Source organism: Lepidochelys kempii, chromosome 21 (assembly GCF_965140285.1).
Source record: "Lepidochelys kempii isolate rLepKem1 chromosome 21, rLepKem1.hap1, whole genome shotgun sequence".
In the NCBI taxonomy this organism is placed as follows: Eukaryota; Metazoa; Chordata; order Testudines; family Cheloniidae; genus Lepidochelys; species Lepidochelys kempii.
Window position 1 is genome coordinate 11705671 of NC_136400.1, and position 18985 is coordinate 11724655.

Consider the following 18985-nt stretch of genomic DNA (forward strand, 5'->3'; position numbering starts at 1 on the left):
GATACGCCGGGTGCCTTTTGAACTTAACTCTAGCATTGGATTGCTTTCCGCTGGTAGAGGAGGTGTCGATTGCACAGCCTGTACAAGTGGTTGCCTCATTCATACACACCAATTCCCTTTCCTCCTTCTTTTTTCTTCTGACGTTTTCTAAATATATTTGTTCCAAGGCTGCCATTGCACTGTGCCAAGTTTTAACCTGAAGAGGGGGGAAGTGATCTGGTTGCACAAGAATCCTTGACATGTGGAGGTCAACCGTGGGCATGGCCATTCGGTGGCAGCACTGCCTGCCATTGCTCGCGTGAACCTGGGTCTAACCCAGCGGGACTATGCAGTGTTTACTGCTAGATCGGTCTCTGTATTACACAATAGCCTGCCTACCGCAAAGCACATTCTGTACTAGCTGCCAGCCACGGGCGAGGCTGCACCCGTGATGACAAGGGTTTTATCCTTGTCTATCCAAGCACTTAAACCATTTTCAATGCCATGTCAAGACCGCCTGTTTGGAGCAGCTTGTCTTGAGACTACCTAAAATGGTGCAGCCCCATTCACGCTCATACTTAGCTGTTGTCAGTAAGGGTACAGAATGTGCTAGCTTAGACAAAGCTTAGAAATACAAGCTCTGCAAGACCTGGTGGTGCATCCTGCAGTCTGTCTGCTTCCAAGATTTCTCCACCCCCTGCCTCTCTCTCTCTCGTGCGCCCGATTTCCATGGGAGTTTGAGGGTGTAAGCAGTGCAGGATCAGGGTGTTTAATATCCAGTTGGCAACGGCTTTATTCAAGGTGAGAAAGACTTGTAGTCACTGCATGAAAGTGGTGAGCAGCATAGGCTCAGGTGCGAAGAGCGTCCCCGCATCTCCCTCCCCAAAATCTCCACTGACACCAGCGTCAGTGAGTATCTGCAAAAAGAATGAGAAGCCCGTGTGGCACCTTGGAGACTAACCAATTTATCTGAGCATAAGCTTTCGTGGCCTACAGCCCACTTCATCGGATGCATAGACTGGAACATATAGTAAGAATATATATATATATATATACATATACAGAGAACATGAAAAGATGGAGTAAGAGGCTAATTAATTAAGATGAGCTATTATCAGCAGGAGAAAAAAACTTTTGTAGTGATAATCAAGATGACCCATTTAGACAGTGGACAAGAAAGTGTGAGGATACTTAACATGGGGAAATAGATTGAATATGTGTAATGACCCAGCCACTCCCAGCCTCTATTCAAACCCGAGTTAATGGTATCTAGTTTGCATCTTAATTCAAGCTCAGCAGTTTCTCGTTGGAGTCTGTTTTTGAAGCTTTTCTGTTGCAAAATTGCCACCTTTAAGTCTGTTACGGAGTGGCCAGAGAGACTGAAGTCTTCTCCTCCCAGTTTTTGAATGTTATGATTCCTGATGTCAGATTTGTGTCCATTTATTCTTTTGCGTAGAGACCGGTTTGGCCAACGTACATGGCAGAGGGGCATTGCTGGCACATGATGGCATATAGCACATTGGTAAATGTGCATCTGTCTGCCACTGCCCTCTGCTGGATCGGATCACAGCTGCTTAATTGTGTCCTAGGCACGAGGGTACTACCAGCAAACTGATATTTTCCTTTGAGTTCAAGTGACTACAGCCTGTGTTTTTGAAGCAAGAGGCCAGGGTTCTATTTCCATTCACAGGCCAAGGCTATGCTCCCTGAGGCAGTGCTGACTGCGAACTCCTAGCTACCCACGGACTGGGTACAATATTCTCATTTCTTTTTGCTGATTCACATTTCTGGTGATGATATTTCAGGTGTGAGAAGAGGCCAATAACTCCGGTCCCCATGGGGAGGGCACTCACACTCGGTCGAACCTTGTTATCTGAATGTTCCATAGATTCCGTAGTGCAGTTTTTAGGTCTCCAAATAAATAACATGACCTACCTTGCAGTTGGGAAAATGAGGTGTGAGTTGCGATTGTTTACAGGAGGGTTCTGCTCCTGCTGACGTCAGTGAACACAGGATAAAGATTTACAAAGGCGTTCTGGATCCATAAACTTCTGGTTTAGGATCCTGTCTATTTCTATCTCAAAGAAGTCCCCTAAATCTAGAATCAAGAAGCTATTTTGCCATTCCCCTAGTGCTTTCCATCCAAGGCTCTCAGTGCAATGATTTGCACACACACTCTCCCTGTGAGGTAGGCCTCACTGTACTCAGTGGGAAACTGAGGCACAAACTGGTTACGAGACTTGGTCAGGATTATACAGCGTCGCTAACAGAACTAGGAGGCTGATCTCACTCGTATTTTTTACTCACTAGAAAGCGCTTCTTCTCTAACAACTTCCGCCACATGAAAGGGCAAAATATTATCTTGCTCTATTTTAAAAATGGGCTTGTAAAAAATTTACAAGTCTGTAAATTAATTGTGAGTTAGCAGCCTGGAGAGCAGACAGGCAGGGTACAAATCTATTTCCATGCATTAAATAGTATGAATGGCTTTTTAAGACCAGATCATCCCCCTCGCAGATAAAAGCAGAAGTAACTGACAGCAGGATGTAGCTGAGCCTGGAGCAGGGAAGTATAAATAAAGTCCGGCTTCTGAGTCCTGGCCTGAGGCCATTTGTAACACAAAGTACATTCCGGCCTGAGCGTAACAAACTGTACCAACCTCCTCCCAGGTCGTGACTTGGGAATTGGAGGGGAGGGAGAAGGGGGGTGGGGGGGAAAAGTTTCCTGCTGATAGCTGCAGTGAGATGATAGGGCAGCACCCAGAAACAGTAGAACTCAGAGTGCTGGCTGGCTGGCGAGTCGCAGCACCCTCCTTTAGAGCAGCTCTGGCAGCTGGGAAAACTCCTTTCTGCACACTGCTCGCCTGCCTCCTCCTCCCAGGTTCAATTTTGCTCGGTACGCTTGGCCACAACGGAGTCTGCCGTGGCAAGATGCAGCTGATGGGGTGGGCACGGTTGTGGTGCAGGTACTAGCTAATGCCCTGGGATGAGGCAAAAAGATTCCCGGCACATCATGGGTGGCACAACGTCCTGTTCACACTCTTCCAAGCTAGCCACATCCCAGCCACTTGATGCTAACTTGGCCCCATGGCTCACGTGGCTTGCGATTTAGGCCCTGTAACGGCAGGTACGTGGAAGTTAATCGGACCACTCATGCGACTAACGTTAAACACATGCTTAAGTGTTTCCAGGCTAGGGCCAGGTCCTGCAAACTCGCTACACCTCGTTGGGTTCAAGAGGAGCGGACAGGGCTAACGACCACGCAGAATCGGGCATGCACAGTACTGCGTAGACAAGGATTTTAAAGCACTTTACATTCAGTCATGAAGCCCATTCGGTCCTCAGCTTCCAATTTTACAAATTGTTGACCCAGAACAATTAACCCTACCTCACGTGAAGAGGGCGCACACAGCACCATTCGCAGCTAGGTATTCACCAAAACCAGTGTTAAAAATAATGCCAAGATTTTTTTTTTTAAACCAAGACAGTCAGGGAATTCACAGCTAAGAATAAAGAAAAGGAGTACTTGTGGCACCTTAGAGACTAACCAATTTATTTGAGCATAAGCTTTCGTGAGCTACAGCTCACTTCTTTTTGCGAATACAGACTAACACGGCTGTTACTCTGAAATCTGACATTCTGCGTTGGTCTCTGAGTGTCTCTATAGTTTTGAGTCAGAGCTTTTCTATCCAATCCTATCTAAGAGACAGAGCTTGGAGAATAAATATGATTTTCCAAATACATCCAGCTGCACTCTGGAGTCAATAGAGCCTCTAAGAGGGAATTTGGCCTTATGAGGAAGGCACTGGGTTTTGACTCAGGAGATCTGGATTTAAGTCCAGTCTCTACCACTGACTTTGTGTGACCTTGGGCAAGTCCTGTGAGACCAGGTTTTCAGAAGTGTTCAGGGCACATTTCCAAGTGCTCAGCATCCAGTGTGCTGAGCTTATTTGAAAATCGGGTCCTTGACCTCTCTCGTGCCTCAGTTTCCCCATCTGTAAAATGCGGGAAACGCTTTCTTTCTCCGTCATGTCTAGTTAGATTGTAAATGGGGCTGGGCCCTGGGGAACAGCTGGCTGTGCAGCTCCTGCCCCATAACTTATGGCTTCAAGTTTCTGCAGAAGTGAAACCCCATTTCTGTGCAGCAACAGTTAGGGAGAGAAGGGGGGGCTCCCTGGGTTCCTGCTGAGGGGCAGGCCCCCCAGCCCAAACGCTTGAGCAGGGGCAAGGGGGCAACTAACCCTCACACTGCCACACTGAGCAGACTGGGCTGTGGCATAGGAACTGTCTCCTAAGGATATGGACAGCACCTAGCACAAGGAGCCCTGCTCTCTGCTGGGACTTCAAGGTGTTCTGTAAGCGTGGTGGAATTTCTCCATCAAGCCACCTGGGTTATTGCTATGACCAAGGTTGCTAACACAGCCATGGGGCTGCCCCAGACTTTTCAGAGCACCCCGACAGACCCACCGCAGCTAACTACATCCAAAGGCTGCGTCTGCTCCTGTCTCCGGAGCCATGCTCTGTCTGCACTCAAAGCCCTTAGTTATTGTGAGCGGGTTGGATCATTCTGTGACATTTTACACAACAGCACCTGGAGTGTTAGAACAACATTTGAATGGCTAGTGAAGCGAGCTACCCGGTCAAGGGCTAAGGGCCAAATCCCCTCATTCAGGCGCTCTGGGAAATGACACAGGGTGATGCAAAAGGAGCAGAGATCTTTATATGACCTGGGGTCCTTGGGAAGCATTTGCATTCGACTGACTAATATCTTGAGTGTGTAGCAGATATACGTCTCCCTTGAGACAATTACGAACTTGCATGTCATATCTACATACTGGGTCTCGTTATTTGGCTGGCTAGCCTCATAGGAGACGAGGGGGGGGGGCGGGGGGGAGCTACAATAATATGTACTCAGTGTACAGATGACCCTGGTTAATCTCTTATGAAACTGGCCATTCATTTTTGAGCCACTTCTTCAGCCCCCCCCCCAAGCCCACCGTGTCAGAGGTGCCCCTGCTAACCCGCCCACTCACTCCTCCTCTCCCTATCCCTTTGGAGCCAAGGAGAGGGGTGGGCAGGGGAGGGTTGCTGAGCTGCAAACCAGCCCTCAGTGCAAGATGAGAACACAAACAAGAGTGAGAAGCTGATGTGAGCTGGGCCAGGTGCCAGCGTAGCAGAGCTGGGACACAATGTACCCGAGCTGCGAGGCAAGCAAAGGGAACAGCCTGACTCAGCAGCCGGGGAAGTGGGTGTGCTCTGTCTCTAGATAAACCACTCCTGCAGGCTTGCGGTCAGCCACAAACCTGACAGAGAGAGAGGCTGAGGGCTTCGGAGCAGAGCGCTTGGGGCTGCAGTGAAAAGCCAAATCCATCTCCCAGGGCTCTCTGTTCTGCACAGTCGCATGAGCCTGCTGGTCTCGTGGAAATGGGACTAGGCGCAAGATGCACACAATATTCAGGACTCCTGGGTTCCGTATGCCCAGCTCTGGCATCTCACCATGGCTAAGTTTCTCCTCCAAAATCAGAGGAAAAGTCTTGCAATCAAACAGTACAGGATCCCCCCCCCCCACACACACACACACGACCCTCAGTCCTTGTCCCTGGCAGTGCATGGTGGTTTGCCAGCATTTTGTTCAATTTAGTGCTAAAAATGCCAAGCAATGTTGATTCCATTTCTTCCCTCGGAGAATGTTCCATGGTCCAATAGATCAAACTGTCAGGAAGTGTCCAGGTTTTCCCCAGGTGAATTCCATCCCATTCGTTTTTACTTACACTGCCTCCTACCTGTCACGCTAATTCCTAGACCAGAGCAAACCATTCATCAGGAATCTTTTTTTTGCTGGAGACCCTGAGTCCATCCAGTTCATCAGAAAATTTCTGTTGCGGCTGGTGATCCTGAACACTGCATTAACTCTGAATTCAACATTGGATGACTTCAGCGCTTACTTTGCAATGAAAGAGGTGCCAGGGCTCCAGCAAAAAAAAAATTTTTTTTCACTTTCATAGCTGACGTGGCAAGCCCAGAGGTGCCGGGGCTATGAATTTCCAAGCTCAGCCCTGGCACAAATAAAGTACTGGATTACGTCAGTTACAACTGGGCAGATGAGCCCCATGAGGGTGTTCCCATTTGCCCAGTGGGTGAGGATGCAAGTGTAATCCACTGGTGAGTGTGTGTTACAGGGCAGAGGGGGACTTGTAACATGTCCCTCTCCCCCACACTGGGCTAGGTACTTATGTGACTGCTGCTGTCTTGGCCAACACACCGGGGACTGAACTTGGGGACCTCCAGAGCTGAAAGCACCTGGAGCAAAAGAGGCCACTGCCCTAGCAGGGGCTGTAACAGACTCCTATCCTCTGCGGATTGGCAGAGAGGCGGACCTGGCCCACACACTCACCCAGCCCAAATACTTGCACACACCTCTTTGAAATGTTTCTTTCTGCGCATTGCTGTGGGTGAAACTCAGTCACTTGAACGTCCGTAGAAAGCAAACACAACCCAAATGAGCGAATCGTAAGATAATAATAAGAATGAATAATCTTGGCAGCTTATTCACCCTGTTCTCATAATTCCTCCCTCTGCCCCTCCTTGGCGCTTGTGTTCACTTGATCCACTAGCCGCTGCAAAGCATTTCAAGGTCCTTGGATGAGAGATGAGGTAGAAGGCCAAATATTCTTTATCAGCCTCCTTGACATACTCCCAGAAGATACATGGAGTACACAGTAACAGTCGGCAGTTCAGATGGAGGCAACATTCCAGTTCTCAGACACCCTTTACTCTTTGACTACAAGCCCATCTAACCGAAGCTAGCGTTTTAGAGCAGGGGCGTCAGAACGATCCGTATAGTGGGGGTGCTGAGAGCCATTGAACCAAATTGTAAATCCTGGATATGAGGGAAACCACTTCAAGTCAGGGGGCGCAGCAGCACCCCTAGTTCTAGCACCTATGTTTTAGACCCACTTCAGTCTGGATTCAAGCCAGGACACAGAACCGAAATCACCTTGGTCTCACTAATGGATGATCTCCTGTCAATGTATAGAGGAGAGACATCAACGCTCATCCTCCTGGACCTCTCTGCACCATTTAATGCTGTTGACCAGGAGATTCTGCTGTCTTGCCTGAGAGCTAAATTGATTTCTTCCTGAAGGGACATACCCAGTGATTAGAGATGGGAAACTGCACGTCCACTACTAGACCCCTCTCCTGTAGAGAACAACAAGGATCAGTTCTCCCTCTGGGCCTTTTCATCATCTACATGCAAGCACAAGGTGACCCGGTCAGGAAATATGGATCCAAGTGCCAGCAACATACAGATAATTCCCAGTTCTACCTATCCTTCACCACATACGACTGCACCATTACCACCTAGAGGGCCCAGTGCTCGGAGGAGATCAGCTGATGGCTGAAGAACAGCTGGCGGAAGCTGAATCCAAGCAAGATGGAGGTGATGCTGGTGGGCAGAGGAAAGAATTTTGAAGAGCTTTGCAGCCACTGTGCAAGCATCTTCGTTGATGCAAACCCACAACTGGTCAGTGCAGTCTGTATTCAAGGCGAGCTCTTGGATTTCTCGCTGATGCTGAGCTCTCTCATAGCAGTCTCCATGAGTAACACTTTCTACCATCTGCACTTGACTAGGAGACTGCATCTCATCTGGGTGGACAAAGACCTGGCCTCAGTTATTCAGGCCTTCATCACCTCTCTGCTGGATTGCAGCACTGTGATATACGTGGGCAAGAGCTGATGCTTTCATAGGAAACTCCAGCTAGTACAGAATGTCCTCAGCCACACAGGCTGTGAGCAGATCACACCCGTCCTCCACTCCGGACGCTGGCTTCCCATAGAATTCCAAATCATGTTCAAGGTCTCGGTCCTTATCTTCAAAGGGCTTCATGGCCTGGGCCCAGGATATTGAAAAAAGCATGTAAAGCTCCAGGACAAAGGCCGTGGTCAACAGCTTAGCTCCTCCAGCACAATGAAACTCTCATCAGTAAGATCAAAGCTCTTCTGTGGGGGAGACAGAACTTTCTCCGGGGGCTGGTCTGAGACTGTGGAATTAACTCCCCCCAGAACGAAGGACCATCACAGACCTCACCACTTTCCACTCCAAGTGCAAGGCACGCTGCTTTGACCTGCCTCCTCCAACATAAACACCCAGCAATGGGCATATTCATTAAAAACCTACCAAAACCCGGCACTCCACTGCACACAATTCTGCCTCTGGGGAGAGGCTGAGAGAACAAACAACACATGACAGAGGTGTGGTCGCATTGTCTGATGCACTGTTGGAACGAGCGCAGATACTACTGTGGGGAGCGTGCTATAGGAACGTATCCAGCCTAGAATAGCCCATGGAAACAAATTTAGCGTTCGTGGCAATTCAGGAGAAGTCGGCTGGGAAGAGAGAGGGTGTTGGGAACTTGCCTTCTCCCGGAGTTATTAGCCATAACTGCGCCGCTGCAATGATGGACGTCTTAGAGGATCAAAGCACTGTACAGAGGTGAACTAAACCTCACAACACGCCTGTCATGTAGAAAGCACATAGCCTCATTTCACAGGCAGAGAAACTGGGGGAGAAGAGAAAGGGACTTGGCCAGAGACACACAGAGCAGAGCTGGGTGTAGAATCCCGGCATGCTGACCACAGACCCACCCAGCGAAGGCTGGGACTGTGCACCTTAGAAAGGAAATTAATGAGTGGGGATGTGATAAAAGGTAGACGGAGAACAGCAGTTCCCAGGCCCATAACCCAAGAACAAGAGGACATTCAATTAAATTGAAAGGTGGCAAATTCAGAACCAATGAATCAAGAGGACACCTAATGTAGGGGGGCAAATGATCTCACATCTGTCTACTGTGGGGGTCTTGCACCTTGCTCTGAAGCACCTGGTGCTGACCACTGTAAGAGACAAGACACTGGACTAGATGGACCCTGGCTCTGATCCAGGCTGGCAGTTCCTATGTGCCAATGGTTCTCAACCCATGGCCCACTGGCTGCTTGCGGCCCAATCAGCACACAGCTGTGGCCCATGTGACATCCTCAGGGCCATACATGTAGGATATATATTGTGTGGATGCGGCCCACATAACACACAGAGAGCTGCATATGCGGCCCATAAGTTGAGAATCTCTGCTGTGTGCTCATCCAACTGGACCAGATAACCATGTGGCAGCAGCCTCTTGCCCACCACTCTGTTCTCATCCACCCTTGTCCACCTCAGCGGAGGGAAGCCTTTTATCTGCCGTTCTTGAACGCAGGAAATGACCCTTCTAGGCTAGACTTGCATTCCTGCTCCCAGGCTCTGGATATGGGTGGCAGGGCACAGCAAGCTCCCCGGGGTCCCAGCAAGGCTGCGGGAGCAGGGTCGCACCAGCGTGGCGAGAAACTAGGACACAAAGTAGCCATTATGTAGTCCCCATTCACGGTCCACAAGGGGCGACCCGAGCTTATTGCCCCATCTGGGCATGTCTCAGCACAGGGAACAGCGGTAACACAATTGTAGAGCTTTCAAGTACTCATGCCTAAGGCAGAGCAGAAACGGAGCTGACCTGTGGCAGCCATTTCAGCCTCGTCCTGGTTCTTTAGAACCAGCCGTAAGACCCCCAGGCACGAAGTTTCATGGCTTTGTTCTTGGCTCTGTGGCTGTCAGCATGGCAGGTGATTGGGCTTGGGCTTGGAGCTGTCAAAGAAGTTTCAAAATATAAGATGCTGTGGAGTATTTTATGGAGTTCAGTACTGGAGGAAAATGTGTTAATAGCCCGTTACCTCCACTGAAAGCCCCTTACACGTTTCCCCCAGTGCAGAATGCAGCTGACCATTTCCTTAGCAGTATTTCATGCATGCCGAGTTTTTCCCTGTGTTTCCACTAGTGAGTGAGAGCACCAGTGTGGGAAGGAAATTATTCCTTGTGTTTAGTTTTTTTTCTCCCCAGAGGTAAAGACATGGGAGGAGGCCTGTATGCAGTGTTTACCTTCCTGGGTTTGCATGGAGAAACAGGGAGTTTGCTCTTTGGGGTAGCAGAATCCATAGGCAGTTTTCTTTCCAGGGGCTGGAGGACATTGCTCGGGGCAAGCTCTGGCCTCAAGGGCGGGTTTGCTCACTCACTGAGGGACCTGCTGGGAGCTTGCAGGGTGGGAGCCGTGCAAGACTTCCCCATTTGCCCTCGGCGGAAGCAAGGAGCCAGTGGGACATTTAATGGGTTCGTGATGCGTCTGGGCTGGAAAGAGCTGTGGCAGACAGAGGTCAGAGGAGTCACCCAACACTGCAGTCTGAGGTTTCAAATTGCAGATGGATCTGAGCAGAGGAATAAGCATGGACCTGTGTCCTCCACGCATGTGGGGGGATAATGAAATATGGGGGTGACTGAGGTGGGCTGGGAGGCCTGGGAAAGGCTCAGCGAGACGTGATGAAGGATGGGAAGGGGAGCGAAGAGCTTGAAGCATTGGGTGAGGAGCGAGAGGCGAAGAGCAGGGTGATGGGAAAAGCAGGGGGCTGGTGCATGCACCCAGGGCTGAGGGATGGCTGGAGGGGTGAGGCTGGAGGGACAGTAATAGGTGGGAAGAAGCAGTGTGGACCGATGTGCTTAGCAACTTGAATACACAACCAGGGCCCCCGGCAGGCTTGTACGGGGCAGCCAGTCTGCGTTGAAGTCTACGCCACCACATCTTCACTACTATTGTTACTGATTCCCATGCCACAGTTACACCTTAATTTGCAATGTCGGTGTACTGAGCATATAAAGGAACCTGCCCAGCTCAGACAATGGGAGCCCAGAAACAGGAGACCGACAGGGTGGTTCTACCGTGATAGAACATGAGTGATTGAGAGCTGCAGGGCGTCAGCAGGCTCCTGCAGAAGACGCCAGGTCAGCGGAAGGACTGTGACTGAAGGAAAAAAGTTAAAGCCCTGCAGGGACTGGAGTCCCATGGCAGAAGCATGTTCTTTGGTGCAACAGCCAGCAAATTAACCCACGCTCTCACAGGCAGAGTTGGGACTAGAACCAAGGAGACCCCAGTCCTTTGCTCTAACCACTGGGCTAGACAACACTGCTGGCTGCAAAGTCACGATGAAACACCTAAATGTCTTATGGTGACACAATCATCTCTGCCTCCGGCCTCGAGCACTGTGGGGCCAGGGCCGCTCAGAGGCCAGAAACAGACACCTGGAGAGCACAGACCTTCATTCTGCAGAGAAATCCATTTCCTCCAGCAGCTCCATCTGCCATCAGCTGCTCCACGCACACACTCCCTCTGCCCGCTTGCCCCTCCTCGAGGCCAGCTGCTGTGCTTGCTGTATTATCCCGTGGCCCCGGCTAGGACTCTGTGACCACAGGAATGTGCCAGCAGTGGGGAATGATCTTCCCCTGCAGAGCTGCAGGGTGAGTGGCTGGCAGCTTCCACGGTGCAGATTGCTCTAGGACTGGGAGGGTGGGGGATGTCCAAAGACGCCTAAAACCCAGTCAGCAGCCTCTCCTGAGAAGCAGCGCTTGATACCCGTGCTCTTTGTGTGCATAGCCCAACTCTTCACAAGGGATTCTAGGCTCAATTTGGTTCCCACTGGAATCCGCAGCAAGGTTCCCGTTGGCCCCAGCATGAGCAGGATCGGGCCCAGCTAGCAACTCCTGGGCTATTGTTTTTTCTAACTTGTTCTAGGTCACATTAGCCTCCTCTGCTACCAAACCCTTTAATTACTCCTGGATACAGCAAGCACGCACCACTAATAAGCCCGGGGACGAGAGACGTACAGGCAAATGTTAGCCCCGCTCCCTGACTTGGCACTCACCTGGTCTGTGGCTGATCCTAGTCCAGAGTTGGGCACCAGCTCCCCTTTTCCCCTCCCCAAATCCCATTCACAAAGAAGGCCTGGTGCTTTTTGCAGCCCGAAATTCTGCAGCCAGCCAGGCTTTACACAGCTTAAAGCCAAGTTCCTAAAGACGGCAGTGTTTTATGGAGTTCAGTATTGGAACAACGTATCAATAGCCAATTGCCTCTACTTAGGGATCCTTTGAGAAGCTCTTGACAGTTTCCGTGAGTGCAGAATGGAGCTCAGCGTTTACTTGACAGTGGTTTACGCCTGCTCCCGGTGCCCCCAGAGAGCCTTGACTGCAAACACGCAGTGAAGCCAACTCATGCTCTGACCCATCAGCGGGGTCACACACACCAACCGTCCCTATGACTGCAGCCACAAGCTCTCCAGCTCCGGTTCACCCACCGATCTCTTCTCGTGAATGGTGGTACATATCAATACAATAGGCAGCTGCAGGGATTGGACCCCAGGCATTCAGCACCAAGAGCACAGACCCCCCCACTGCTGGCAGAGTTCCCGTAGCTGTTAGCAAGCAGCAGCCTGTTCGAGTCACCAGGGCCAGTCACATGCCCCAAGGACTTGGCTGGGAGTCAGGACGCCAGGGTTCTAGTGGAAGAGTGGGAAGGACCCCGTCATTTGACCTTGGGCAACTCACTGCCCCTTGGTGCCTCAGTTTCCCCAATATGAACAGGGCTGATGCTGACCTACCTCGTGCGAGCAGGATAAAGCTCATCAGACGGGCGATGCTATCCAGGGGCAAAGGGTTACAATTCTCATTGCGAGGGAGCTACCATACAGCACATTGATAGGAAGAGAGTTGGGAACAGCTGGTGTGCTATCTCCCCTCTGACTCTTTGCCAGCCCTCATGGCTGGGCTGATGGGACGTTCCTGAAGGACAGGGAGCAGGAGCCCCCGCAAAGAGATCTTCCCTCCAACTCCCTTCTTTGTCTCTCTCTCACACACAAACACACACACGGCCGACTTGATGGGGCCCACTCAGAGCCCATTTGGGGTATAGATCTGGTTCAGAAGAGGGAGCACACATCTCATCTACCCCAAGGCACTGCCTGGAAATAAGGCTCCTGGGCTCTGATTCCATCTTTGCCACAAAGGCCTGCGTGACCTTCTTGGGCAACTCACTTCACCTCCTGGCCCCGTCCCGTCACACTTGCCTGTTGCTCAGGGCTCGTCTACAGACAGCATAATTTTTCAATATGGCCATATCCATGCGTGTCTTGTTCTGGTTTTGCTTAATCCGCTTGAATTTAGATCATTTGCAGTTGGAGTTACTCCAGAATGGCTACTGCACTTTAAATTCACACCCTACCTTAATCCGAATTAACATTCAAGTGTAGACAGGCCCTCCTAAATGGTTTTGGGAGTCTAGGGTGGAAGGGTTTAGAGAAGCAGGAGAGGATTACTACTTTGTGGCTTTGAAGGCCAGGTCTACACTAAAAAGGTTAGCTACACCCGATACTAAAAAGTTATGTTGACCCAGCTACATTGCTCAGGAGCGTGAAAAATCCATGCCTCTGAGCAACAGAGGTAAACGAACCTAATCCCCGGTGTAGCCAGTGCTAGGTCAACAAAAGAATTCTTCTGTTGACATAGCTACTGCCTCTCAGGGAGGCAGATTAACTAGAGAGACTGGGAGAACCCCTCCCATCAGCACAGGTAGTGTCTCCACTGAAGTGGTGCAGGTGCAGTGGTTTAAATGTAGATAGAGCCTAAATTCAACAAAAAAAGTGTGTGATTTGGGAGGGAGAATTTCAGAACTAACGTGGCTCAAAGGCAGCCCTGGGGGACATCACAACTTGAGAGAGGCTGCAACTGGAACCTGTAATGTGAATCCCTTTGAATTTAGAGGGAATGTAGGGTAGAGGGAGAGATCATCAGATCCGCCCTCACCCGCCTGGTGTTCTGGTTTTGATCTGAAGCCCCAAGGGACCCTACTTTCCAGACTAGATGGAGCCAAAAATCTCTTGGGAGATACTGACCTACAGACAATGGAAGACTCCTTAAAAAAAAAAATCTCACCCAATTTCTACCATTTGGTCAAGTCAGTCTCATACAAAACATTTGCAAGCTTTTGCATCTTTGACTCCAAGTGCTAGGAGCCCAAATCCAAGCCAGCTGTGGACCAAACACCCATTCAGCAGCCCATCAGTAATTACAGCATGATTAGTCATGGTGGAAGGTGCTATATAGCATTTATAGTGCAACATGGCGCAAGACTGACCCGTTTTGTTAGTCAGTGTCACCTGCTAATGGGCGGGGGGGGGGAGGGGGAGAAAGTGCTTTAATTAGCCATTGCATTTGGTTTGTAAAATTTCTGGTCATGCCTAAATGTCCTTTAGCAGGCCCATTCTAGATTCATATGTATCATCAATAAACATTCCCAGAAGTATACAGAGATCACACTGCTTGCACATCACAGTCTTCCCAGACAAACCACAGGATCATAGAAACGCAGGGCTGGAAGGGACCTCGGGAAGACATCAAGTCCAGCCCCCTGCGCTGAGGCAGGACCAAGTAAACCTAGACCAGCCCGACAGGTGTTTGTGGGACAATTACCTCCTGTGTCTTACATGCAATACTCCTGTTAATGCACCCCAGAATCATATTAGCCTCTTTTGCAGCTGCATCCCACTGACGACTCATATTCAACTTGTGATCCACTATCCCCCCCAGATCATAGAATCACAGAAGATCAGGGTTGGCAGGGACCTCAGGAGGTCATCTAGTCCAACCCCCTGCTCAAAGCAGGACCAATCCCCGACTAAATCATCCCAGCCAGGGCTTTGTCAAGCCTGACCTTAAAAACTTCAAAGGAAGGAGATTCCACCACCTCCCTGGGTAACACATTCCAGTGCTTCACCACCCTCCTAGTGAAAAAGTTTTTCCTAATATCCTTTTCAGCAGTACTGCCCCCTAGTCAGTTATTCCCCATTGTGTAGTTGTGCATTTGATGTTTCCTTCCCAAGTGAAGTACTTCGCACTTGTCTTTATTGAATTTCCTCTTGTTGGATTCAGACCAATTCTTCGATTTGTCAAGGTCATTTTGAATTTTAAACCCATCCTCCAAGTGCTTGCAACCCCTCCCAGCGTGGTGTCATCTGCAAATTTTATAAGCATCCTCTCCATTCAGTTCTCCAAGTCATTAATGGACATATTAAATAGTACCGGACTCAGGACAGATCCCTGCAGGACCCCACAAGATACACCCTCCCAAATGGCAGCAAACCATTGATAACAACTCTCAGAGTACGGTCTTTCAACTGGTTGTGCAACCACATTATAGTGATTGGATGCTTTTCCTCAAAGATCTGCTCTAGTTCAACCATGGCTATTGGACTGCAAGCAGGAATTAATACAGCGAAGTCCCATGGTCTGTGTTATTCAGGCGGTCAGACTAGAGGATCACAGTGGTCCCTTCTAGCCTTGGAATCTATGAATCTGCGAGGTCAGAATTAGTAATTCTGCAAAGAAGGGTGTGTTTGGAACAAGTGCAATTTAGTGGGACCCAGCCCACATGTGCATTACAAAGGCAATGGGCCTGATTCGCCACTCACTCCCACTTGCTTTATCCCAGAGTAAACAATGGAGTTTTTACCCCATTGACTTCAGTGGAGTTACTTCCGATTTGCACCAGGTGAGTGAGGAAGGAATTGGGACCGGTGGAGTTACTCCTGATTTATGCCAAGTGAGTGAGGGGGGCATTAGGCCCGGTGGAGTTACTCCTGATTTACACCAGGATGAATGAGTGGGGAATCAGGACCACTCTATAGATTTTGGGAAAACAGAAGAGCTGATGTGACCAGTGCTGCCTACTGCAAAGACAGCGGGGTCATGGGGATGCAGAGAACACAGGAGGAGGAGCCAGGACTCCTGGGTTCTATTTGACACTGGCATTGACTTGCTGTGTGACCTTGGCCGGGTCACTTAGGCCAAAGTTTTTTTGAAAGCGGCTGGCTCAGGGGCTGGCTCCCCAGCTTTAAACACAGGCCAGATTTTCAGAGGGGCTGAGCAGCCCACAGCCTCTCCTGGTCGCCACCCTGGAGACGAATCCAGCTTATAAACCCCGGGTCCGAGACACCCTGTCCGGGGAAAAGGCACTCCTGGCTCCAGCAGGGATTTTCCCAGGCTGAAGCTAGTTCTCGCCCAATGGTCCCCGTCTCCATCCGGCCAGGCCGTCCCCTCCCCTTGCCCTGACATTCAAGCCTTGGGGAGCGAAGCAAGGGGCTGGGGGAGAGGAGTGTAGCAATTACAGGCACTGGGCAACGGGGGGGGGGGGGGAATTTCCACCACGGAGAGGGGAAAAAAATACCCTCCTTGATCACATAATACATCCCAGGCTGCTTACTGCCCAGCTCTCCCCCACCACCATCAAAGCAAACAGAACCTCTGGCTGGCAGCAGGCCTTTGCTGTGGGCTGCCGGAGCCATCAGCTGTTCAAAGTGGGGAGGGCGAGCTTAGCCCCTCTCCTTAAAGAGTTAAAAAAGGTGAAGGCCACAAGCCCAACAGGAAGGGGCAGGGGGGGGGTGAGAGAGAGTGAGAGAGAGAACAGAACATCCTGTGCCCTCAGCATTAAAAACAGCCCAGCGAGGGGGAGGGAAAGTAAGACAGAGAGAGCGAAAAGTCTTCAGGGAGCCGCTCAGCGGAAGGGAGCGCGAGGCCTTGGCGTGTGTGTGTTTTTTCAGAAGCACAAACAGCTCGCTGCCAGTGGGCCTGGGCGGGCAGGCCGGGGAAAGGCAGCCTGTGGCCACACCCCGGCCCCTGCCATGCCCTGCCTCGGAGCCTGGCGTGTTGGTGCCCACGGGTGCGTGGCTGGGTGCAGACGGCTGTGAGTGGGCAGGGTCATGGACGGGGTGTATCTGCGTGGGCATGCCTCGTCCCATCAGAGTCATGTCGCACTGAGCCTCCAGGCGTCATTACGGCAGCTCCTGACACCTAGGGATGAAGTCATCGCCCCGAAAAAGCTCCAGCCAGGACAGGACGTCCATCTGCCTAGCAATGCAGGTCGCCGCAAGCAAGCCACCCTGCGTCGCCTCCCTCGGGACGGGGCCAGGTCTCTGTCCTGACCGGCAAAGTGCTGCCGGGGACTGGCCCTCGATCCCGGAGAGCTCCCCGTCCTCCGCACCCAGGGCCTTCAAGTCACAGCTCCGTTCCCCAGATACGGGGAGGCTCACGCGTGCAGGGGACAGAACTGCCAGAGGAGCTGGACCTGCTCCTGCAGTAGAGAAGAGACCGTGCCCCTGCCAGGCTCGGACCTACATGCAAACCCCATGGACTGAGCTCGCCCTCAGGCAGCTCCTGTCCCTCAGCCCCCTGCTCCTCACCCCACTGCTTTATGCCTGCCCCTGCTTGAACAGCCGAGCTCCCACCCTGGCTGCTGCTCGTGCCCAAAGCCTGGTGCATCCATTTCTGCACGAGCTCTGGCGATGCCCCCCTGAGCCAGGCTGGACACTCAGGCCCCCTGCCTGCTGGGTGTGACTTGCCTGGGTCCCCGCCCCAGCACCCCGCTCTGCCAGGCTCTGCCTTCCTTGCTGCCTGTGGGACTGCCCCCCAGGGTGCCCCCCTGCTCTGAGAGGTCCCCAGCACCTCCCTCGCCAGGGCCCCTTCCTGCGTTTGTTAAGGCTCCCGGAGTCGGGCGTCTGGTTTTTGGTTTAAACCAATATTTACTGCAGCAGAAGCTGCCAGAATAAAGCTGCAGCCTCCCCAGTAAATATAGGTCCGAGCTGGAAAATCCTGAATGTATTTGGCCCCGGGCCAGATCGCTCAACTCCCCTGCCCTCCCCCCCGCCCCGCCCATTCCCACGTGCTCCCCCGCCCTTCCACTCCTGGTGACAGATCGAGGGCAGATGACAGAACGAGGAGTAATGGTCTCAAGTTGCAGTGGGGGAGGTTTAGATTGGATATTAGGAAAAACTTTTTCACTAAGAGGGTGGTGAAACACTGGAATGCGTTACCTAGGGAGGTGGTAGAATCTCCTTCCTTAGAGGTTTTTAAGGTCAGGCTTGACAAAACCCTGGCTGGGATGATTTAACTGGGAATTGGTCCTGCTTCAAGCAGGGGGTTGGACTAGATGACCTTCTGGGGTCCCTTCCAACCCTGATATTCTATGATTCTATGGTCTGCAGGGCTGAACCCCCAGCCACCACAGCCACAGGAGAATCCCCACTAGAGTCTGCAGAACAGGACCTATGGCACGCAGCTGAGACGTTCACATTCCAGCCAGCCGCGGGGGGCAAGGGGACCGAGGGACAGCCCTAATATGCTGGCTCACTTCCCCCGCTGCTGAAATGCAGCCACCTCTGGAGTGGGACGGGACGGCCGTTTGACGGGGTACTACCACGTTCCCTAACCGTTTGAGACAGGAAGTGAAGAATCCTGCCCGCAGTTCTAGGGAGAACCCAGCGAGGCCGAACGTGACCCAAGCTGGGGTTTGCTCAGGGCACCGGGACCAACACCCACACCGCTGATGTGGCACAGAGCAGCCAGGGGACGGGGTCAAGACGTGGGTGTTACCTCTCACCTGAGGGAGCAGGGCCCCGGCAGCACAGCACCCCTTGGGCCATGGGTTCAGTAGAGGGTGGAGGGGCACAGCACCGTTCCAGGCAGCACCTTCCTGTTTCTGGGACGCCCCGGGGGTGAGGTTGGGGGCAGGGGATGTTTGGAAACACTTGGAGCGTTTGCAGTAAGACGCGGGATTGGTGGGAGAGCTGGGGTGCCCTGCGGCCCTCTGTGCAGCGGGCAGGGAGTCTCCCTCCAGCCCACCCGCTTGGTCCAGCACGCTGTGGAAATGGTGTCAGCCTTCGCCCTGGAGGATCCCTCGGAGGCTGGATGGCGGAAACCCTCTGGCCATCTCCAGGATTTTGCTGCCCTCCACTGGTGTATGCTGGATCTGCCTCAAGGGATCCAACGGCAAGATTCGGCCGGGGCCCTTGGGTTCAAAGAACGCTCCCAATCCCGCATCTTTGGAGAGATGGAGGTGGGGCAGAGTCACACTCTCCTCACACAGGTGCTGGCTCCCAGTGACGGCGACACCTTTTAAATAAATACTCACACCTTGCTGCAATACGGTGCTTTTCATCCGCAGATCTCAAAGCACTCTACAAAGGCGGGCAGTGTCACTATCCCACTTTACCGCTGGGGAAACTGAGGCACGGCATGCTGCAATGGGCCAGCGACAGAGCCAGGAATAGAC